The 22,873-nt window shown below is 45.6% G+C and overlaps 1 protein-coding gene across 1 annotated transcript in view; it reads left to right on the top strand.

Moving 5' to 3' along the window:
• The first annotated feature begins 19,096 nt into the window (after positions 1-19,096).
• FBXW7 (F-box and WD repeat domain containing 7) overlaps positions 19,097-22,873 on the top strand; it is a 115,627-nt gene continuing 111,850 nt past the window's right edge. The window contains exon 1 of the mRNA XM_081021357.1: positions 19,097-19,946. The gene's annotated coding sequence lies outside the window, so the exon portion shown is untranslated. The remainder of the gene's footprint in view (positions 19,947-22,873) is intronic.

Genomic DNA, 22,873 nt, shown 5'->3' on the forward strand with positions numbered 1-22,873 from the left:
CTTCTCCAGATGTTACTTTGAGGCTAGTCACTTCCAGCTCTTCTTCCTTTCGCCCTCTCTTTGCAAAATGAGCTCTAGCGCATATCTCATTCAAAAAACAGGAAAAAAAAACACAGAACAGGCAAGGAAACAGCAGCATGGTGATCTTACCCTCTTTCCTTGCATCAAGGCAATCCTTGTTGCAGCAAGATTGCTTGTTGCCATCCTGGCTGCAAGCCTTGAATGAACCCTGCAGTATCTAAGCCATGGCAGGAGAATGTGTTGAACGAGACACCTGCTTCAGATATCAGTAAGGGCACTCACTTCACTGCAAGGTTCAAAAAGCAAAAGCAGCCCTGTTGGTCCATAAGAAATAGCTTCAGAATAAGCCGTTGCATACCTTCAAAGTGTCCTGATTTACCAGGGACAGTCCCGGAATTACAAAAGGCACTGGTGGAGGAAGGGGGGTGCGGTGGGTGCGGTCCGCCCCGGGTGTCATCCCTGAGGGGTGTGACATTGCTGTGGGCTAGCCCTGCTCCCGGGTGCACAGTATGTGCCCCGCTCTGGGTGCCGGAGCAGCTAGCTCCATCTCCGCTTCTGTGATGTCCCTGTTTTGTCTGCCGCCGCTGCTGCTGCTGAGCTAAGGGAGGAAGATGACCCAGGACTTGTCCTGAGTGCTGGCAGCTGTGAGGGAGCATCCCATGGCCTCTTCATGGCCGCCACTGCCAGCCTCCATCTTTGGGCAACTTGTAGCAGCTCCTGGAGTGTGGGTGAGGAGAAGAAGCAGCTGCTGGTGCCTAGACCCACGTGATGTGCTGGCTCTGAGGGGCAGGCAGAGGGCAGAGCTGCCCTGAGCTAGAAAAAAGAGGGAGTGTTAAGTTGTGGGTGAACATATCAGACGACACAGCGATTCTTCAACAGCTCTTGTTTATTCACAGGCCAGAACAGAACTGAACTGAACGGTTCAGCCAGCCTGCTTATACAGAGCTCCACTACAAGGCAACAGTAACCACTTTCTGTAACTATCCAATCTCTGAACGTCACGTTCAATCCCTTATTTGCATATGTGGACCTGAGTGAAAACTATCTACAGTATCCGCCTGCTGGCCCAGGGTGAGGACTTCAGTACATAACAGGGGGCACAGTGGAGTGTAAGGAGTCTCATTGTTGTTGTTTTTTAATGCTTTGTGCGTCCACGTCTAATCTTGACCCTTTCTAAAATGTATTTGTGTGTGTTTTTTCTTTTTGTAAATCTACCAGAGAATAAAACAAAATCAGGATTAAGGGGTTTCCTCAGGATGGTGGAGGCTGTGTGTGCTGTGTATCGTTGGTGTAGTGGTGTTGCCACTTGCCCTTCTTCTGACAGGAAATGCTCTGCGAATGAGGGGACCAAAAATGGGGGGCCGAGGAGGGTCAATGAGGGGAGGGGGAGTGAGAAAGGTCATTCATCTGAGGAATTTCGGAGGCTATGCAGTTGGGCAATCATGATTAGGACCAGGGCTGGCCTCCCCACATAAGGCAAAGTGAGATGACAGCTTCAAGTGGCAAGATCCACTGAGGAAGCAAATCCCAAGGCAGATCTTTATTTCCCCGCTGTTCCTGGTGTTGAACTTCACTCTCCTCCTTCTTCCCTGGCAGGTAGGGGGATGCCATTTTGTGGTTCACCTCAGGTGCCAAAATGTAGGACTAACCAAATACCACAAAAATGGGGTATGCTTTTGAGCTCTCTGGAATTCTTCATCAAGCTAGGTATTGGGGCAGGGAGGGAAGACAAGTGGGGGGGGGGAGTACAAAATATTAGACTGGATGTCAAAGTCATGAGGTCAGCTTGTAGACCCAATTTCAAGATGGAGATTGCAGGTTGAATAAGTCTCTCTGAGGTCCTACAGTGTGTGTGTGTGTGTGTGTGTGTGTGTGTACTGTATATGTCTTATATATGCAGCTGAAAATTGCAGAAGAGAAGCAGTATGTTTTAAGAGCATTTGTTGTGGTGGTTACTTTTTATGCCTCATAATAATCAGAGATATAGGTACTCTTGAGGAATAATCACATGGAGACACGCTAATTGGTGCTTGAGTTTTGCTGTTGCTAAGGAACCTGTGCAGTTGCTAGAGATGTATAGATGGCAAGCAGCTCTGTTCTGTAGTGTCACATTTTCTTATCTTCAGGTTGGGCACCCTTGTCTCATGCAGAATCGTAGAATTAAAGAATTGTATTGCTGGAAGGGACCACAAGGTTCATCTAGTCCAACCCCCTGCAATGCAGGAATATTTTTACCCAACGTGGGGTTTGAACTCACAATCCTGAGATTAAGAATCTCATGCTGTAACAACTGAGCTATCTAAGCAGTTTGCACAGCCAGAAACAGAGGGTCCCAGGGCAGATCCTGGGACTGGGGTGTATTGTTGTGCAGCAAACAAATGATTCAGCTGTTTGCTAATCTGATGTATAATTATCTAAAGCAGCTACTATGTCAAAGACGTAAACTCTTTAAAACTCATTAGGTATTGGCTCTAGACATTTTTAGCAACTCTAGATTAACTCAATATAAACCTTTCTCTCCTGATCAGGACTCTTTAGGGAAATAACTCTGAAATCTTTACACGAGAACCCCAAATCCATGTAGATTTTACATCAGCGTACAATGTTCCTTATATTAATTATTTCACTGATATTCCTCCACAGAGAAATGCAATGTTAGATCATACCAACTTTTCCTCAGGAGCTTAAAGAAATAAGAGGAAGCATCTTGATTTAAAATTCATGGGGGATTGCCAGGTACTGTAAAGGGCTTGGGGCAAAGGCCAATAGCACAAATTTGCATAGAATTTGCATATGCTAAGCTGTATATATAGGCCCTCAGGGCAAATTAAGATGGTGGGTGACCAGCACTGCACTTTAAAAAGGTGTTTGTGTGTTATTATTTTTTTTAAAAAAATGAAGTTAAAGGAAATGGAAAGCCACAGGACATCCAGGGTCACATGCAAAAAAATGTGGCCCTCAACCGGCCCTTAATAGTGCCCATATTTGAAAATAGACTCATTAATTCTTTATATTTCAGCAATCATTTTGTCCCTTCACAGCTGTTAAAAGTTACCTCCAGTGCTTTCCCCCCTAAAAAATGTTTAGGGGTACTTTCATTTTGACTCAAGAAAATCACCATTTTATAGTTCAAATCGGGGAAAATAACTACAGTAAACGGACAAAAGTACAAAGATTCACAAAATGTTTAGGGGTATGCATACCCCTGCGTCCCTCCAGAAAAAAGCACTATGTCCAAGCACAATGTTTTTGTAAGACAAGCTGATATTTAGGACACGGGGCCGTGAAGTGGCGTCCTCTGGGTCTTCACTTGCTTGCCTTGTCACCTTCTGACCCACCTGGTCTGGCTCCTGTGGGGTATTCTGCCTCCCCACTCCTCCCTGCCTCCATCTGAGGATGAGCCAAGGGTGTCATTCCTCAGAACCAGACATCCTGTGTTAGGTGGCCTGGACAGCTCCTGTGCTGTAGGTATTTTGGTGTGGCAGCTAGAAATTCTGTTTAAAATTAAGCATAGAGGAGAGGAAGGGGGAGAGCACAAAGCAGAGGCAACGAGACAGAAAGAGGAGTTAGGTAGTGCAATCTATTGCACTGGGATGACAGACAATATATATGATATTTTGGAATTTTATTTCTTGCGGTTGGTTTGGAGGGTTCAAACATCCCATCCAACTCCATTATATTTTACATTACCCAGATAAAATCTTCAAAATAAAGCTGTATAAAAATAGATTTGAACTGCACTTGAATGCTGTTTGCAGGTTGGGTCCTTCCTAAAGCCCAGAGTGGCAGATTTTAATGCCTGAATCACTGCAGAGGCTCAGCAATTCATTGTAGCCAGATGCTGTTATATCCTCTTTTTGTATCCTGTCTTATCTGGCAGGAAGCGCCTTTTCCTTATAGGCAGGAAGTGCCTTTTCTTTGCTATTTACTACTTATCCATATAGCAATAAGTAGCAAACGGCAATTATTGTGACTTGATAAGGTTTAAAGAGTGAAGCCTCTGCCACAGGCAAGCGGAACTGAAGTTCAGAGAAAAACCTGCAGTGCAAAATTATGGCATCTTAGAATGTTAGCCTTGAGAGCACATGTTGTCCTGGTCTCTGGCTCTGGTATATGCAGCAATGCAAGAATATGCGCCTGTTCCATACGGGGTTCAAACCTGGGGCTTTGGTATCAGCACCACGCTGGAACCAACCAAGCTTTCCAGGCTACCTGAACAATTCCAAGCTCAGTGGCCGAGCATCTGCTTTGCATGCAGAAGATTCCAGGTTCAATCTTTGGCACCTTCAGGTGGGGCTGGGAATGCCTTCTTTCAGAAACCTTGCAGAGATGCTGCCAGTCAGTGTAGGACAATACTGAGCTAGATAGACCAGTGCCCTGACTTAGGAAAGTGCCTCACGCTGGTTTCCTATTCTTTATTTTTATGATTAGCTATGTAGTTGCTCTTAGGACCCCAAACAGATTACTCAGAGAGCTGAGGAAGGTGTAGAATGGAATGGGTCACACACATAGGTGCAGTGTTTTTTTCTGGGGGTACGCAGGGGTGCGTTTATCCCTAAACATTTTGTGAATCTAAGTTTGGCCTCATTGAGGGGCAGTATTTCAATACGAATAGAAAAATGAGAGTACCCCTAAAAAATTTTTGTAAGAAAAGAAGCACAGCATAGGTGCATCATAAGCCTTTGGTTGTTGTCTCAGGGGACTTGCGCAGTGTAAATAGTCGGTGACTCCTCACAGAACACCTCGTGGAATCATAACTCGCAACTACGCGGCAGAAGAAATTGACTCCCGGTGCCTTTCTTTTTTGTTGTTGTCCCTGTTAAATTTTTAACAAGCCAGAACAATGCAAGGCCAACATCTGAAGTAACCGCAGCCACGGAATAATTATGAAAGCCATAAATAATTCATCATTTCTTAGGAAACATCCAGCGACCCTTTGGGAGAAGAAAACAACGCGGCATCTGAAAAACCCACGGCTAACGGGGCGGCTGGGGAAATGGGTCCCAAACTCAACTCCCTTGGCCGGTTCTCTTAAAACGCAGGCGAGATCATTTCTCACTGAGAATTAACCAATGCGAATGCCGCCTCTCTGAAAGGAGCACCTCCTCTCCCCTCTTGTCAGGGAATTGTAGGATCGCTGATTTTATTGACTCAGCTGTCCTAAGTGACCTGCAAGGGCAAATATATTCGTCCATGCTCTCTTGGCTGCTTTATAATTTATGAAGGATACACAACCACACTGGCTTTCGAAGCCTTCTTTCGGCTTATTTCTCCCTCCTGGTTTTCTTCATGCAGAAATCCAGATCTTGTGCCCCGTGCAAAACCCATTGAGAAGGCAGGAGGCAGTTGTAACACTCCAAGCATAACCATCACTGAAGAATTTTTTTTATTTGTTATAGGGATTTTTACCCCATCCTTCCGGGTCTAATAGAAATGAATGAAATAAAATTATATTAAACTCCCACCCTTCCTACAAGGTGCTCGGGGAGCATACAGTGGTACCTCGGGTTACATATGCTTCAGGTTACATACGTTTCAGGTTACAGACTCTGCTAACCCAGAAATAGTGCTTCAGGTTAAGAACTTTGCTTCAGGATGAGAACAGAAATTGTGCTCCGGCGGCGCAGCAGCAGCAGCAGCAGGAGGCCCCATTAGCTAAAGTGGTGCTTCAGGTTAAGAACAGTTTAAGGTTAAGTACGGACCTCCGGAACGAATTAACCCGAGGTACCACTGTATATGATTCTCATACCATTCTATTCTCACAACAGTCCTGTGGGGTAGTGATGTGCCTAAGGGCACCCAGTGAGCTCCATAACAGCAAGGGGACTTGAACCCAGGTCTCTCAAGTTTTGGTCCAGCACTAAAGCATAGAATTGTAGAATTGGAAGGGACCATGAGAGCCACCAATGCCCTGGAATGCAGGAGTCTTTTGCCCAATGTGGGGCTTGAACCCATGACTCTTAGGTTAAGAGTCTCATGCTCTACCAACCGAGCTAAGAAAGAAATCATCAAAGCTGTCCCAACATATAGAGCTGGAACCTGAGACAGCTATCTTCCTGACCATACTTGCCTATCCCTATGAAATTCAAGGCCCTCCCCTCTACCGTTCATCCTCTCCTGAATTAGCACACAGTGATGTAATAACAAACACACTGTAAAGTTATACCTTGGTTTTCAAACAGCTTAGTTCTTGAACGTTTTGGCTGCTGAACACCGCAAACTGGTTTGCGAACTATTTTAGTAAGCTGAACGTCCAGTGCGGCTTCCACAGCTTCTGTTTGGCTGCAGGAGCTTCCTGCAGCCAATCAGAAGCCACGCTTTGGTTTCCGAATGTTTTGGAAGTCAAGTGAACTTCCGGAATGGATTCCGTTCAACTTCCAAGATACGGCTGTTTTTAATTGCACTATATGCAATTGCAAGCATATCAATACTATATTGTAGGAAAGCGAATTTAAGTGAAGGAAAATCAGAACTCCTTTCACCACCATAAGGGCAAAACATTCTGATGCAGCACACACTGCCTTTCTGCAACATAGTTTATTATTACTCTTATTATTTTTAAACAGCGTGGCTTTCTTCTTTTAATGATTGTTTCTTCTTTTTATATAAAAAACAGACTTTGAAAGGCAGAAGAGTAGGGGGCATAGCTGCTCAACCCCCTTTTAATTTTTATTTGTTTGCATCCCCAAGTTCCCTTTCTCCCTGGAGGGAAAAATATATGGAGACCCCATTTCTTTCTCTAACAGGTGGGCAAGCAACTGGTAGGAACGAGCCAACCTGTCAATTTTAGTTTCTTTCGGATCCTAATTTTTGAAATCTTGAGTTTATTTTCCACATTTCAACATCACTTTGCATTTCCCCCCTTTTTCCCCTCATGAAATTCCACTATCATTTTAGTTCAAATTTATTCTAATATACACCTTTTTGCATGCAATTTCCCCTAATTTAAAGTATTTTTGTAGGGTATTTTGTATGAAATATTGGTCGTTTTATGCACACATTACTTGGTTTGAGAACTGTACTGCAAAATTTGGAGCAGTGTGAATGTCAAACACTAGCTCTGCTCTGGTTCTGAAGGTGCAAATTAGGCAGGTTCACTTTTAAATCCCTAGCAATTGGTGAGTGTATGATTTTGAGTCAGCAAATGGAAGGGAAGAATGGGTTGAGAAGCTCATGCCTTTTCCTTAAACTTGCAGCTGCCCAAGGCTGTTTTTCATTAAGTCAAACAAACAGGGAAAAGAGACTGCCTATCACACCTAGCTTGCCCCTCATCTGTTCAGTGCCCTTATCCTTAATACCTTTTTTTACAGGATATAACTCTGTTACTAAGCACATGTTGACTAGATCTCAAAGGTGAAGGGAGCCTACTGTCAAAACAACCAGACAAGCTTGCTGGTGCATAGCAGATAAACTTAGTCCACTTACTTGCATGAAGAAACCATACCTGTAGGGGAACCACCTTGACCTGAATATTGGCTGAAGGTCAAGGTTTGGATTAAAGCTGGCACTTCAAAAGTGCCCCAGGTGAGGTACACAACAGGTGATCTCATGGACTTCATATAGCAGTGTGAGGAGTTTTAGGCCCTGGTGTGAGAAAGTGGGAGTATTTACAGCTCCAGCATCTATTCATTACTTAGGACAACTAGGTATTGCATATTTCTTTTGGAACACCAATGCAGCGTGACAGGAATGATTGCAGGGAGAATGGTGGCTGAGTGGTGGTGATTAATATTTCCTGCTCCCAACAAATCTCGCCTAGAAGTGCATCCTTGACAGTTTTAAATCATTACTTTCCAGAAATGCTCCTGGCTGGAAGAAACATGGTCTTAGTACTGGGAGAACATTTGCAGGAGAGAATATATGCTCACCTGCTACCTCTGTCTTTCTGTTGTCTTTGCGAAGGAGATGGAATCCTATGTTTGCCAGTGTAAGATCTGGTTCCAACCTCAGTTTTCCCAGAATCACGAGCCACACCCTAGTTTTGCCAATGCTTAAGGTCTCTATGATCTTAATGTAGATGTATATAAATTACTTATATGCGCAGCTTAGGTCTTCATAGAATCTCTGAAGCAATTATGGTGTGATGAGCTAGAACATCGGGCCTCAAGGAGTCAACAGAAGGAGGCCTTCATACTTTTCACTTTGTCATCGCTGGACAAAATTATGTGTCATTCACCAGAAATCTTTCTGTGGGTTGGATGTGGGAAAAGACTGAGCACATTAACACACTTGCAATCTTGAAGATATAAGATTCTTGGTGCATCGCCCGAAATGGAGCTCCATAGTAATGTCCTAATTTTGATTGACTCCATTGTCAGTTATGCTACCAAAACTCCTTGTGAAGGACCTGGTAGAATAGCTGTATTGAACTATATCTCTATGGTTTTTTGGTGGGAAGAGAGGCCAGTGGTGGCTCCAAAGGAATCTTCTAGCAGCCAAGGGACTGATTCTTAGAGGATGGAAATCTAGCACACATGCATACCAGTATTTGATGAAAAACAGCTCTAAGTTGGAGCTGGTGATGAAATGCCTGTTGTGTCTTGCAGAAGAAGGACTGGTGCTGTCAGGGCAGGACTTGTCCAGGGCCTGCTGCATTCTGCAGAATGAGCAGGAGGATGCCCAAATGCCACAGGACTGACTTATCACATTTTGAAATGGGCAACGTAAGACACAGGGATAACAAAAGAGCCCTCTCCCTGGGCACCCTCTCAGTAAGGTCATTAAGATTCTAAAATTACCTTACCATACCACTGGAGGGACACTTTACAAATACAAACACATCTGGCCTACAAACCTGGAAGCCTTTAATGAGATATACAGTGGTACCCTGGGTTACACACGCTTCGGGTTATAGACTCCACTAACCCAGAAATAGTACCTCGGGTTAAGAACTTTGCTTCAGGATGAGAACAGACATCGCGCTCCGGCGGTGCAGCGGCAGCGGGAAGCCCCATTAGCTAAAGTGGTGCTTCAGGTTAAGAACAGTTTCAGGTTAAGAACAGACCTCTGGAATGAATTAAGTTCTTAACCCGAGGTACCACTGTATTGGGGGAAACATAGTGCAGTTCTGAATTACAGCAAAAATCACCAGCATCAACCTCCTCCCTTTCTATTTCTCATCATTTCTCTCTAGTTTCTTCCTGACTCTTTATTTCTCATTAAAAATGTGGTTATTCGACCCATGAATTTACCACAGGGGGAAAGAAAAGCTGTGTGTGTGTTGAGAGCATTAACAAACTATTAATTAAAAGATGCACAGACAGGGAAAGTGTCCCTTTTTATGCAACTGCTCCCTTTAAAAGAGTTTGGATTTGATATCCCGCCTTTCACTCCCTTTAAGGAGTCTCAAAGCAGCTAACATTCTCCTTTCCCTTCCTCCCCCACAACAAACACTCTGTGAGGTGAGTGGGGCTGAGAGACTTCAGAGAAGTGTGACTGACCCAAGGTCACCCAGCAGCTGCATGTGGAGGAGCGGAGACGCGAACCCGGTTCCCCAGATTACGAGACTACCGCTCTTAACCACCACACCACACTGGCTCTCAGTTTATTTATTTATTGAATGATGATCATACAGGGGTACCTCGGGTTACAGACGCTGCAGGATACAGACTCCGCTAACCCAGAAATAGTGCTTCAGGTTAAGAACTTTGCTTCAGGATGAGAACAGAAATTGGGCTCCGGCGGCGCGGCAGCAGCAGGAGGCCCCATTAGCTAAAGTGGTGCTTCAGGTTAAGAACAGTTTCAGGTTAAGAACAGACCTCCAGAACGAATTAAGTTCTTAACCCGAGGTACCACTGTATTTGTATCCCACCCTATTTCTGAATAGCTCAGGATGGCATACACACACACACACACACACACACGGTATTATCCCATTAGAAAACAAGAGCTCTTCTTTTGCCAGCATCTAATTGGGTTAAATTTGGTATAAAAATGTGGTGGGGGAAAGAATGTATTAACTTAGACATTCCTTTCAAGATGCCTTGAATGAAAGACATTCAGATGGAGAATAAATGCAGTAGTAAATAGCAAAATACAGGCAGGAAGAAAAGCTGGGTGTCAGCTCTTAATGCTTCCTTAATCTTTGAAAAATTTCTACCAGCTCTTCTGATAGTCTGTGCTAATCTGTTGAACTGGTGTGTGTGGTAAATCGTGTCCTCCCTAAAAGAGGGCACGTGTTGCGGTGAGACCTGCAGACCGACCACCTGTGTTGTGGGTGGGTAAGACTGGTCAGCCACAACACCCAATTGGTAGGTCCCTCGATGTTGGGTTCAATCTGGCCAATGGGGCACAGTCTAAATGGATCAAGGGGCCTATATATACCTAGGCACCTAACCCAGAGCTTCCTCTTTCGGCTCGTGCATTCGGAACAAGCTAACAGCGTGTCCTCTGTGCAGCCGAGAGACTTACCTTTGACGGATCGTCTTGGTGATTTCTTTCTATTATTCTTCCTTTTTTTCATTAATTCTTTTTTATTGTTCCCCTTTTTAAGTTGTCCTCTTCCCCCTTCCTCCCCCTTCTTTCTAGCGAGGCAGTATTTACAGCATTTGGCTCACCTGCGGTATACGGGTTGTGCTGTAAAGTCCATCAGAATTCAGTGCCATTTCATTTTTCTGTAAATCCCTTTATTCTAGAGACCCTTGTGCAAAGTTTGTAGTGCGCAAGGCTCTTGAGGGTTGGGCCAGGTTGCAGCCACCAAAGTCACCGGGTAGGAGGCCCGTCACATTTGACATTTTATTTTCGGTGAGCAACAAGTTAAGACTTGTTTGCTGGTCGACTTGTGAGGCGAGACTCTTTGTGGCAGCTTTTTCGATAGCCTTTTTTGGTGCACTGTGTGTGGGCAAAGTGGTGCTGGAGTCAGAACAGGGAAGGGCTCCGAGGGCTTGCTTTTGCAGGATGTTCAGCTTTCTGTTGCTGAGCTGGTGCTCATAATTCGAAATTCTAAAATGAACCAGTTGGGCAGAGGCGCCTTGATGAGGCTGCCTGCCACTGATAAGCCCGGCCCTTGTCCAGTGGAAGATGCCAAGAGATATTTGTCACTTCACCCGCCTGGGGATGGTCCCTTCCTGGTCCACAAGGATGGGTCCCTGTTAAGGAGGCATCAATTTGCTGTAGTAATGCGTAAGGTACTTGCAGCGTGTGGCCTGCTGGCCAGTGAGTTTGCACCTCATTCTTTCCGTATTGGGGCAGCTACTACCACTGCGCACTGGAGCCCGTCCGTCGAAAGGATTAAGGATCTGGGCCGCTGGAAATCTGATGCCTACAGGGGTTATGTTCGGATGTGGCACTGAGGTGCAGTTGTTAATGTTGTTTTGTTCAATCCTAGGTCTGCCTACCTTGCACGTCTGGATAGTTGGGCACAGCATTGTACACTGGGCCGGCAGGAGGACAGCAGAGTCTGGATTCAGACGCAGGCTCAGACTCCCTGACCACATGTGCCTCTCCTGGGTGTCCAGATGAGGAATGTGTTGGGAGGAGCGTCTCCCGATGGTGTGGGCAAAGGTGTCTGTGGAAGGCATGCCTACGGCAATGGTGGTGCAGCTGGGCACAATTTGCCAGAAGCTCCCAGCTTGAGCCTGCGGACCCGCATGCAGGAGGACTTGGAAGAGTTGAAGGCAGCTCTTCCTGGACTCATTTTTTTTGGTCACAGCTGTTGCAGCAATGTGTGTGGTGTGGTAGCCGATGCCCAGCTGCCACCAGGAGGGCCAGGAGGCGTGTCCAGAGCTCAGTGGCCAAGAAGGTTCTGGCCTTGGGCGGGACGGTGATCCGCCACCTGGGCATTACCTTCCATGATGCGTCCCTTTACAGGCTTGATGGGGTTCATCTGTCTGTAATTGGGAATTATTTGTGGCTGATCTCCATGTCAGCGGGGTTAAGGGATTGGTTACAGGTGTGAGTGGTTGGCGGCGAGTGTGGTCCTCGTGTGGCAGATAGGCACTGGTTCAGGTGATAGGGATGGGGGAGCGGTCTCGCCATCCCTATGTGAAGGGTATTCCGTTAAAGGAATCCAGGGACTCAACTTGGTTTGGTCAACCCCCAAGAGGGGGTTGTGCCTGTGCCTGAGTCCAGGGGGGCATCTGGGTGGTGAACATAGTCTGTTCCCGGCTTTTCGTCTACCCAGGTGTTCACCCTTGGCTGACCTATGCTGTTGCCCTGGTTCAGCACTGCCTGCAAGGGTGCAGGGAGCTAGTCGAACCAGAGCCTATGCAACCACTCACCTGTAATCAATAAAGTTATGGCCTAAATTCTGCCAAAAACCAAAACTAAAATTTGAGTCAAGTGTGACTTTATTTAGTGGGGAGGTCTCTGGGTCTGAACACGCAAATTGGGGGGGCAGAGACTCTGACATTGAGAAGAAAATTCTTATTGTTTTAGATTTGATTATTCTAGGCTTACAGCCATGTGAAAAAGCATATAGCACACTATCTCGCTGCTTTGATGTGAAGGTGTTATCAGTTACACAAGGGATGTTTATTTCTCTTTCACAAGGAATGCTGTGAATACCAGAACTTCAATTTCCTTCCTTTCCTTACATTGTCCCCCTTTCACCCCTGCAAGCAAAATGGTCATAAATGTTTCTCCACTAGTTAGCCTCCGAAAGAAACTTCCGGTACACAGCTATTTCCCCTGCTGAATTGTTAATAGACCACGTAACACCTTTGAGCAAACCTTTTTAGTATGTTAATTGAACAGTAACAGGTTCAGACATTGCCAAGCAGTCTGCAAAATGAAGATAAAGTTCATGCGTTGGAGCTTATTAGACAATACCAATATTATACAGCCATCGGCATAAATACATCTGGCAAAATTAGCATTGGACTGGGTGCTGTTTAGTGGCAAGATGTTTCCAAGTCAACATATTTTCATTTTGAGGATATGAAATATTAAGTCTTGTTTGGTATGAAGTCAAGCAATTCATTAAAAAGACATTTCAGCAAAGGACCCTTCTGTGATTTTGTTGCAAACTGCTTCAACGGTAAAACGATCCCCATAGATTGATCTGCATTTCTTTTGCTAAATGGCAGTGACCACAATCTTAAATTCACTTACCAGAAAGCAAGCCTTGTTGAACTCAGCTTCTGCATGAACATATTTTATTTGGTTTTAAAACTCATAGCCCACCCTTCATCCAAAGACCCCAGGGCAGATCATAAGAAAAAGATATAATATACAAAACAATAGGTAATCAAATATCAAGATCAATGCAATAAAAATAATCTGTTTAGAGAAAAATATGTCTTCTGGGTATGTTTCTCCAAATACATGATACGAAAAAGCAACACTTCAAGTTTTCACCTGGCATCTAAAACTAAAAAGACTTTGTATCTATAATTAATCCTGGCCATACTTACTCAGAAGCAAGTCCAGCTGAACTCAGCAGGACTTTTGAGCCAACCTTCATAGGATGGAGCTATGTACTATTTATTGGTTTATGGATAGATTTATTAAGAATCATAAACTGTTCACCTTAAAATATGGTTAATAGCTAGTACGTTGTGAGTGTTGAAAAATTATTTAGGCACTTACAACATACTTGTGATTTATAGCTTAATTTCTCAGGAGTGCAATCAATGTTTAAAGCCATATCACAGTTCTTACATTTAAATATATATATATATATATATATATATATATATATATGTATGTAAACCCTGGACTGTGGTACAAAAACCCATACACTTCAGCAAAGTACACACACTGAATATTGTGACAAGAGGTAGATTAAATATGTTTCTGAATCTAAATATTAGAGAGTTTGAAATGTTGATCTGTGTGAAAGGAGGTTTTGCGACCTCTTCATATCCCTTATGAAGAACTTATATCACAATCTTATACGCCTGGACTAGATGCCGCTATTCTGGTGGAACAGCCACTGTATCCAATGTACACTCAGCCTGGGAGGGGAAAACCATTAAATACAAAACCATTTTTTTAAAAGGCATGAAAACAACACTTGCTCTAATACTCACACTCACCAGAGCTATTGGAAACCTTTCCCACAGACTGTGCAAGAGAGGATGCCTGGCACACAGAGGGTGTCAATGAACTCACCCTGATGAGACACATTTCCAGCACACACCCTGCATTAAACCCACACAACATGCAAGGCAGCACCATAGAGTCCTCACTCCACCAGCCCCAGTGTTACAGCCAGCAGTGACCCCTCTACTACCAGTCACTAGGCATCCCACTTTACTCATCACAACCACTCTTTTATGAGCAGAACTCACACACAATGAAGAATATACAGTGGTACCTCGGGTTAAATACTTAATTCGTTCTGCAGGTCTGTTCTTAACCTGAAACTGTTCTTAACCTGAAGCACTACTTTAGCTAATGGGGCCTCCTGCTGCTGCCGTCCCGCCGGAGTACGATTTCTGTTCTCATCCTGAAGCAAAGTTCTTAACCCGAGGTACTATTTCTGGGTAAGCGGAGTCCGTAACCTTAAGCGTCTGTAACCTGAGGTACCACTGTACTCAATGCTCACACATGTCCCTCACAGAATTACCCCCCCCCCCCCGATGCTTGAGAATCGGCCCTTTCTGCAGTCCCTGGTAGGCAGCAAAAACAGCAAGTTTACTGAGACCTCAGTGACTGGTTGGCTTTATTCAGCTTGGAAGTTCTCAGGTATTTGAGGTAAACACTTCTAACTGTAAGGTCTGTAAAGGATTTAGTAAGTGTCCAATGGCTATCCTGAGCAAGTGGTATCCATAGAGGGGAACGACTGCAATAGTATCCCACATTATGACCTCTTAATGGGAAAGAAACGAGTACGCTATCACATAACTTCGCCACAAATAGATTGGCAATGAAGGCATATGGCCAATACACTAGGAAGACCAATCAACAAGCAGCAAACAATTTTGCCTATTTGCAAGTGGGGACTGTTCTGTGCTAAATTGAAGCTGAGGCACTATAGAACAGAAAACTGGACCTTCTAATGACAGCTTCTGGAGCGAAATGGCCAAACGAATGAACTAGAAAGTTGTTGGCTCATAATCTTTACATCCCAGCTACAGACTTCCCAATAGCCTTATGTAAGTTACTATTTTCTCAGCTTTACCAGCCCCTCCCCACAACTGAAATATAGATATAACATTACTGGCCTACCTTAAAGTGTTGTTGTAATAATCACAGAAATAGTGTATGTGAAGTACTTTGAACACTTGAAATAAATTATATAAATGGTAAGTAGCCTCTCATATTCCTGTTTCCTGAAGATAGAGATTTTTCAGTTTTCTTCCTGCTTTTATATGCTTAGTTTCAGGAATGGAAGCATGATGGTGTTTTTGTAATGCCTATTTCATCACAAATATACAAGTTGAGCAGGATAGCCAAGAGAGTCTAACTACATTACAATGAAGTAATGTAACTAAGGTGGGGAAACAGTTGCCTAGGGTCACCTCCAGAAGGACAAATTTGGGTGAGTGAAGGCGTGGCCAGGACCATCATTAGGGGAGCAAGGATTTAATTTGTGCTGTGTATAAATATACTGTTACTATGGGAGTGACTTGGGCAGCAGTAAATATTTGGGGGACATGACCGGCAACTGTTTCTGCCCCTGGCAAACTTGAACAGGGATGCAAAAAGTGCCCGGAAGTCATATACTGTAATATACAAATGCTATTGAAGGACTGTTAAAATATTACATCATTTCAGTGTAGACCAATGAGACAGTTCCAAGATTATAGATGAAAAGCTAAATATCAATTTACTTAATTGCTGTGGGCAGGCAATTGCTGTCGCTTGTTGCTTCTGTGCCTGCAGCCTAATGTCACAAAGCATTTTCAGCCACTGGATGCTGCTGATAGGGTAAGAGAAAGTTGTAGGCATGTGACTTTGGCCAGTTGCTGATGATTTAACAGAAGCAGCTGGTAGATTTTTTGTGCAATACCCTAATTGGTGGTAGAGCAACAGGAATAGTCTACCTGTAGAGCTGCTATCTGAATTGTCAGAAACACTATCCTTAAAGGACCACAGCTACTCCTTCTGCCCTGAGTTTTAAAAAAACTATTTATGTGCTTCTTCAGGCCATATTTAGAATTGGGAGACATAGTAGTGTTGGGGGGGGCACAGGGGCGATTGCCCCACATGCAAAATTTTAGGAGTGCAAAATTTCAACACCCAGTGCTGCCTCAATACAGCTGCACACTTCCTTCGCTGTGATGAAAACGGCTTCTCCATGCAACCCTGGAAGTGACCTCTCCAGGCAACGGAACGACTCTTCCTTTCCTATCTCTGCAGCTGCGATCTCTTGGGTGATGTGGACGCCATTAAGCAGTTGAATGAGCATGCATGCCCATCCATTTCCCTCCTTCCCACCCATCCCCTGTTTGGTTCCGGGCACTGGCAACCCATGCTTTGCCACTGGGGAGACAGGCCTGGAATAGGAAGGGAGCATAGTATTAGGAACCAGCCCCTGACATAGAAATGATGTTTGGGCACAGCTGTATGTCAAGACTCAGCTTTGCATGTTTAACAGTATGTATTTGTTTTTTTGCTTAAATACAGTTGTGGGAGGAACAGACTCTGAATTTTACTCCCACAATATTTGCCCTATGCCTTTAAAACACATTCAAAGCACATTTCCTCCCCTCCCCCAAATTCGGGGCACTGTAGTATGTTGGGAATTGTAGCTCTGTGATGAGTAAACTACAGTTCCCAGGATTTTTTGTGCAGGCATGTGCTTTAAATTTATAGTATTCATGCAGCTGTACTCAGCCTGGTGCAGTGAGAAGTTTAATTGAGCATCTGTGGCTCATTCGGCTCTCACCACTAAGCACATATTATGTTGAAATGTGGCATCAAATGAGCAAGGAGAATTTACTGTGTGGTGTGGTGTGCATGCCATTGCTAAACCCAGTTGCCTCACCTGCAACTATGTTGTTACCATGACAGGGGTCCATAGCTCAGGTGGCTCCTGTTGCTAACACTGCATGTAGAGCAGCTGAGAGCCTAGTTGAAATAAGATACCAGGTGTGCACAACACTGAGTAGGTAGGATCTACTCGCCAGTGGACAGCCATGGTTAAATTGGGTCAAACAGTATTTGCAACTGGAAGATAGACTTCCTATATAAGGGACAGCTTCCAAAAGAGCACAGAGAACCATTTCCTGGTTGCTGTAAGCTGCCTTATCTCTGACAGTGCACTGAACAAGGGTATCTGAGAATGATTGTCTCAATAGAAATGCAGATCAATGCCTTGCAGCAAATGCAACACATCAAACCATCTTGAAATGTACTGTAACTCCTTATGAAGTCTTCATGCTACCTATTTCCTTCCTCATCTATCTATTTCTATGGTGCTGTCATATAGATGTATATAAAGAGGCCACATTTTCACCTCATAGAGGCAAACAAACTGTTGAATATAATGCAATGCAGCCTGCTAATTAAATATTTAGTTTGCATAATGTTTGTATCCCTGATATATTCTGGGTTGGCATTATTTTTGAATAGAATTCAGTGATCACTCTAGTTTCACCACTGTCCCTGACTCTATGCCTCCAAATCTCCTGAAATTAGGTAGATGGAATACACTTATTATTTATTATTTTAAATCAGGGTTTTGAATTAGCATCTCTGAAGTTTACAAATCCTTAAGAGGCAGACAACACATTATTTATTGATTGCTTTTTTGAATTGCCCTCTGCTAAAAAGCGTGCCTGAGGCAAAATACAATAAAATGCTGAGAATACAAATACAAGTGGGCTTCACATTTGTTTGCAATAGCTGCCTCCCATGCTTGTCACGGGCTAACTGACAGCTTCAATATATGCTTTTTGTGTTGCTCTGTTTAGCTGGGTTATGTGCAGGCTGTTCTGTCTTTTCTTGACTTCCCTTAGAACAAGATAGTTCGTAAGTTGCCTTACAATGAAAGTGGGGTGGGCATTTCTGCAAGAATTATGAACAAAACTGTCATATTGGGTCAGACTATCTGGCTCTTCTAGACCAATATAGTCTGCTCTAGTTGGCAGCAGCTCTGTCTGAGGTATTTCTCTTCCTGAATCTTAATTTGGAGATGTCAGAATTGGGACCTTTCGGATGCATAACATTTGTGCTAGCGCTGCCAATTCCTCAGGATGTTCTATCTTTTCTTCACACCCTCTTGCAAAAAATTAGTAAGCTTTGCATAGTTTCATTAGATTTTGTAATTTTTACAGAGTGATGGGCAGGGAGATACCTCATTATTCAAATGCGGTGAGCTAGTTTCCTCAGCTTAACCAGCCATGTGCTTTGTCACAGTAGTCTAATATTTTTCCCCCATATTATTATTAAAAATAGCTGATCATTACATGTGTGTACTTCCGGGCTGCATAGTGCTCGATTGCACTTCTACCATACAATGCAAGGCATTGCAAGCCCAGGTGAGCCTCAAGACGGGCAACACGATCACTTCACTTGGAAACTGGGTGGCTAACCGCGGGACCAACACAGATCATGAGCCTTGCATACCCAGAACATATAATTTATAAGTGTTTGCAAAGTGAAGCACTCTCAGTGGAGTGGGGAGAGGGTAACAGGGGAGAAGCTTTGTCTCGGTGGCCAACTCCCTTCCTTCCGATGCTTTTATCTTCACAACAGCCCTGTGAGGTAGCAGAGACTGACAGCTGCTGACGAATCACACAGGGAAGCTTCACGACTGAAGAGGGATTTTGCATCCAGTTCGGACACCAGAGTTAAAGGTGCTGCCTTGCATCGAGCATGTCTCTGCCCTGGCAGCTAAATACACGAGCCTCGGGACCATCTCGGCAACAGGCCGTCCCTGAGGGTCCCTCACGGTCGCGTTGCCTTCTATCAGCCTCCTCCTCTCAAATATCCAAGACTTGTCCGGCGCCGAAGAGGTTAATCTCCCCCCCCACCCCGCCCGCGAAGTTTGCGGCTGCGCAGAGCGAGGCGTCTTCTCCTCCTCGACTCACCCCAGTGTCCCGGACGACACCGTTCCGCAGCATCAGCACCCCGCCCCTAGCCAACCCTGCGTAGCAACCCCTCTACGTCATTACTTCGCACCGGGAGGCGGCGGCGGCGGGTGAAGGGGGGTTGCTGTTGCCAGGCTACGGCTGGTGTCATCTTCCCGCGCCGCCGTCGACGGGCCGTCCCTTCTTTTCCTCCTCCCTCCTCCTCAGCGCTGACTGTGTGCGCTCGCGTGAGGGACAGAAAACAAGCGGCTCCCGAGCGCGACTAGGCAGCCGGACCGTCCCGTGGCTGCGCGCGCGAGCCTCTGACCCCTTTCCCCCTCCTGAAACAGAAGCGGCTCCTCGTTTGCCCCGCTCCTTTCTCCTTCTCCTCCTCACACTCCCGCCGCCGCCGCCGCCCTCGGCGGAGCGCCCGGACCCAGCGCGGAGACTCAGTCACCCACATGCCTGGGAGCGGGGCGGGAGCGGCGCTGAGCCTGGCCGTCCGGCTCCGCTTCCGCGCTGCCTCTGCCTGGCTGGGGCCCTAGCAGCGCCCTCGGCGGCAGCGACCCCCGGAGAGAGTGTATGAGAGCCAGAGCCGGGCTGGGGCCGCGGCCCGACCCACTCGCCGCCTCCCCCTCCAAGGCCGGGGGTGGCCGCGCCGGCCCCGGGGGGAAGCGGCGGGCAGCGCTGTGCTGGAGGAGGTGGAGGCGCCGACGGCTCCATGTGAAGCGACCCCGGGCTCGCTGCTGCTGCTGCTGCTGAGACCGAGGATCCCCCGGAGCCGGCGAGGACCCGTCCTGCACCTTCCAGCTGTGCGCCTCCGAGACCCCCGAGCCGACTCTCCTCCTCCGCGTCGAACTTGCTGCCCAGCCCACACCGGCCCGCCACGCCGCGGGCGAAGAAGCAGCGGTGGTCCCGGCGGCCACGCTCTCCTCTCGGCCCCACGTCTGCTACGGTCACGGCAGGAAACCCAGCCCGGCTCCGCTGATCGACCGACCTCTCTCTCGCTCCACTCTCCCTCCCGAAGTGAGTAACAACCGGTGGGACGGAAGGTGCGGTGGGTTTGTCGCTCCGATCCGCTGCAGCATCCCACCACCGGGCTCCGCGGACGGTGCACGTGGATGCCGACCCTCTCTCCTCCTCCTCCTCCGCTCCTCCCGGTTGGAACAAGGGAAAGGGGGCGGGGAGCGGGAAGGATGGGAAAAGGCAATGGGATGCTTCGGCTGTGCCCCGCGCGGCACTTGGTGGGGTGTGAAGGGCAGCCGCCGCCGCCGCTGCCCCTCGTTTCATATGCGCCTCACGTTGCCGGGTGCTCTGCACGGTCTGCTGCGCTAACTGACCCTCCCTCTTAGCCGTGGCCGAGAAATCTCTCCATCGAGGTCAGGCGGAAACGATGGGTGCATCTCGAAGGGAGCTTTAAATGGCTTTGTTGGGTAGCTTAATGAAAAGAGAAGGGCTGGAGAGAGCCAATCAAGGGACGACTTCGGACATCGTGTTTGCTCCAAGTGTTAAGACTCTTTCTCTCTTTTTCACCCCCTCTTCCGCAGCCCCCCCCCCTTTACCAGCCACAAAAAGTAGTTTTGCATACTTTTGGTCCCTCCACGAGGTATATGCCTGTTTTTCTTACAGGGACTTGATGTTGACTACTGTGAGGTACTGGGTGTATCTTCCGGTTTGGATGGTCTGAAGATAAGCAGGGCAAGGGTAGGATTCATTCAGCCTCAATTGGTCTTGAGCACTTGAAAAGTCTGAGATTTGAATACACTTTGTACATTTTTAATATGCACTGCACTTGCATTGCAAAGTTATATCAGAAATTATCTTAAGTTAGTTTTAATGCAGTTTAAGTGTGTGTGGTGCCTTAAGTTTATAACTATATATGAGTTACATTTTATTTAAGAAACCCACTCTGCCCATATTTTGAAAATCATCTTGTCGGCCTGATGTTCAAGAGCACGCTGCATAATTTTCATCTCTCTCTCTCTCTCTCTCTGTTTAATAGTAGGAGTTGTATCAGAAGACTCACTATAGTCAACACACGTGCATAAACTTTAGCTCCATATTGTTATCCACCAGTGGGTTGGTGCAAGTATTGGAATGTTTGGCTTGCCATATCTTTCGTTATGTGACTGTTGAATACAGCGTGACATACTTTTGAGTAAACATTCATAGGATTGCATTGTTACAGCATTTATTTGGTACTATTGAACTCTGTGAGGACTTCAAAATAAACATGGATTGGGTTGATATTCTGAAGTCCTAAATGAGGGGTAGGGAACTTGTGGCTCTGCAGATGCTGTTGAACTAAGAACTAACAAATTATATCATCACTGACCATTGTCCATGCTGGCTAAGGTTGATGGGAGTTCTAGCCTTATGGTGTCTGGAGAACAACCAAGGGCCTTCCTGGTAGTGGCACCCCCCCCCCTGTGGAACACCCTCCCTTCATATGTCAAGGAGATAAAGAATTACACAACTTTTAGAAGACATCTGAAGGTAGCCCTGTATTGGGAGGCTTTTAATGCTTGATGTTTTTATTATGTTTTTCGATATGCTGTAATCCGCCCAGAGCGGCTGGGGAAACCAGATGGGCGAGGTATAAATAATCTAATCAACTCCACTAAAAGTAACATTGGGGGGATTTGCATAGACAGTCACCTGCAGAATTGGCTGCACTAGAGTCACCTGATGACATTGGGCCTTATTTGGCCCAATCCTCGCATCATCTCTAGCCAGGCATAGCATGGAACAGGGTCCCCCTTCCCTTCCTTTTGCTCCTGCCTGCATGAGCAGTGGGGCTAAAGATGCAGCATTGCTGTCACAACCTGCTGCTTCATGACTAGGGTTAGGATTGGTTTGCCAGTGGAATTTAGTAGAATTTACTTCTGAGTAAACATGATTTGTATTGCTCCGTGCAGTTGCCATTTTTATACCAGAACATAAATGGAAATTGTTGTGACCATGTTTTAATAATTAGTGTAACTTGCTTTTTAAAATTACTTAGGGTGCTATCCTCTGAAGGAGTTACATTGGTTGCCCATTTTATTCTGGGCCGAATTCAAAATGCTAGTGCTAAGTGACTTGTGATCCGAATAACTGAAGGAATATCTCTCCCATATAACAGAGATGGGGAACTGTGGCCTGCCAAGTGTTGCTGGACTACAACTCTCATCATCTCATCCCAGCTAGGGCTGATGGGATTTGTAGTCTAATAGTATCTTGAGGGTCACAGGTTCTCCACCCCAGCCCTATATCATCCTGCCTATATTCAGAGGATGCCCTTCTCTGCATACCACTGGAGAGGTTTTCCTGCACTGTCACCCCACTTGTGGAATGCCCTCCTCTTGGAAGTGCAGTTGGTGCCATCACTTCTATCATTTTGGCACCAAGAACAAACTTTGTAAGTCTTGTTACATTCAGTGGAGTTGCTTATTCCCTCATAGTTTGGGTTAGGATTGTAGCCTAAGATTGCAATCCTATCCCCGTTTATTTGGGAGTAAGCCCAGTTGAATTTAATAGGACTGACTTCTGAGTAGAAATGGTTAGGACTGTGGTGTTAGTGTTTCAGTTAATGGATGGTATGTCACTCTGGTGTGTGGTTTTAATTTGTTTTATTGTTTTAATTTGTCTGCATGGTCCATTGTGTTTTATGTGATATGTATTTTGTTCCCCACACTGGCCTCCATTGAGCTGAAGGGGGCGGGCAACAAGCATTCTTAAGAAATAATAAAAATTAAATAAAATTCTGCTCTGAAATAAGTCCCATTGAATTAAACAGGACTTACTTCAAGGCCAGTTTGTATAGATTGCAGCTTTAATGTTAAATGTAACTTCAAAGTCACTAACATGAGATCACACACTTTAAAATAATTGTTGATTTGTTTTATGCATTAGGTCTTAGCTCATTTAATGCTTCCACTATTTTTCTTTCTCTTCTTTTCGGGTCTGCAGTT

The sequence above is a fragment of the Podarcis pityusensis genome (assembly GCF_964106645.2).
Source record: "Podarcis pityusensis genome assembly, chromosome: 9".
NCBI classification, from domain to species: domain Eukaryota; kingdom Metazoa; phylum Chordata; class Lepidosauria; order Squamata; family Lacertidae; genus Podarcis; species Podarcis pityusensis.